The 1626-nt window shown below is 40.6% G+C and overlaps 1 protein-coding gene across 1 annotated transcript in view; it reads left to right on the top strand.

Moving 5' to 3' along the window:
• Window positions 1-381: 381 nt before the first annotated feature.
• Window positions 382-1626, top strand: part of LOC101863910 — a gene marked incomplete in the record, with an annotated part of 280465 nt that continues 279220 nt past the window's right edge. Inside the window, 1 exon segment of the mRNA XM_005101353.3 lies at window positions 382-713.

Genomic DNA, 1626 nt, shown 5'->3' with positions numbered 1-1626 from the left:
TCTTCATAATTCTTACAATCAATGAATGACATTGCGTTCGAGGGGGGGACACGATGGTTGAATGATACAGACCCCAAACAGGCTAGCAAGCACTCAGGTAACCGGGCAGGCAGGCAAGTAAGAGGAGAGTTCACGTCTCGCGAAGAAGAGCGTTCATAATTTTAACTCTCTCGAGCCCAAACCTCACCTGTAGAACGCTGTGACAAACGTAAAGAAGGCGCTGGGGGTGTCGGAGAGAGGTACAGAGGGAGTTAATAACAAACAGGGTAGAGCCATAGTGTCCTCCCCGTCACGGTCCTCTTGCTATGATATCTCTATCTACACGTCATGTTGGTTGGGGGACTGCTTGAGACAAACGCAGAAAGCTACACACATACTCACACATACACACACACACGGTGAAGAAGTGCGTACGTGCGTGCCTGTTGAATTTGGGCTGCGGTTTCTATTTTGTGAAGCTCAGACGTTCTTTTTGTACCATATTCTCATCACTATCCTTATCATTATTACTGACATGATGTCAGACTTTTATGGAAGTAGCCTTTTCTCAAACTGATCATTACAGAAGTGCACAAGGAGATACGTTTCAAGTTACATTTTCGACTGGAATTCTGCTTGGATTAAGGCAGCGATATACGTTATAGCTGAAACTTTCGTGTGGATTAACGTTATAGGAAGGTTCGAGGAAAGGATTATCTTCAACACAGATAAGTGTGAGGAAATATTTATTAGGTTCTATAATATACATGTGATGGGGGTGTTACAGACATTCCTATACCCGTGTCTGTTGCGTGGGGGTTAAACGTTTCGCTGTCGCACTCACGGGACCTGAGTTTGATTCCCAAGTGGGCTATACGTTCTTATACTATCTCTGACCGTCTAGCAAGCGGGGAATTGTTCAAGTATGTCGGTCTTTCTGCCGGGATACTGTATTCTTTTCAACCAGTGACAGGCAGGGCCAGAAGCCTGTCGCCCAAGTTATCTTAATTGTGTCGATGGGGGTGTAAAAAACGCCTAATTCTTTTATTTTAACTTCCTTCAACACCTCGCTACCCTAGAATTACAAAGTTCTATCTGCTCAATAGCTAGGTCTAATTTTGAGACATTTGAAGGCAAGAATTTTGATTTCACAGCGTGTTGAGCTTTTTCGAAGGCAATTCTTTGAATATCTTGATAACGAATCCGAATAATCTTACATATCTGACCACATAGTCTTAGTACCTAAAAACGGCCCAAAATGTCAGATAGAACTTTGTAATTCTGACGTAGCGACATATAACTCACGACAGTATTGCTCAGTGGCAAGATAGTTGCCACTCTTTTGATATATTATTTTTCCTCTTACTACTAACTAAATCTAGCACTCCTTGTACTGTTCAGTTGTTGTCCATATATGAGTACTGATAAAAGTAATAACAAGAATAACGTAGACGATCGCAGTAATTATTTTTATATAGCCTAATAAGGATAATTTAATAGTAATGATGAACGAAGATAATGATAGCTAGAGTATTAACAGCAACATAGATACAGAAAAAATAATAAAAGCAATTGCAACAGCAATGACGATGACAAGAAGAAGAAGAAGAAGAAGAAGAAGAAGAAGAAGAAGAAGAAGAAGAAGAA

The sequence above is a fragment of the Aplysia californica genome, unplaced genomic scaffold (assembly GCF_000002075.1).
Source record: "Aplysia californica isolate F4 #8 unplaced genomic scaffold, AplCal3.0 scaffold00279, whole genome shotgun sequence".
Taxonomy (NCBI): Eukaryota; Metazoa; Mollusca; class Gastropoda; order Aplysiida; family Aplysiidae; genus Aplysia; species Aplysia californica.
This window is presented reverse-complemented; position numbering and strand designations above follow the sequence as displayed.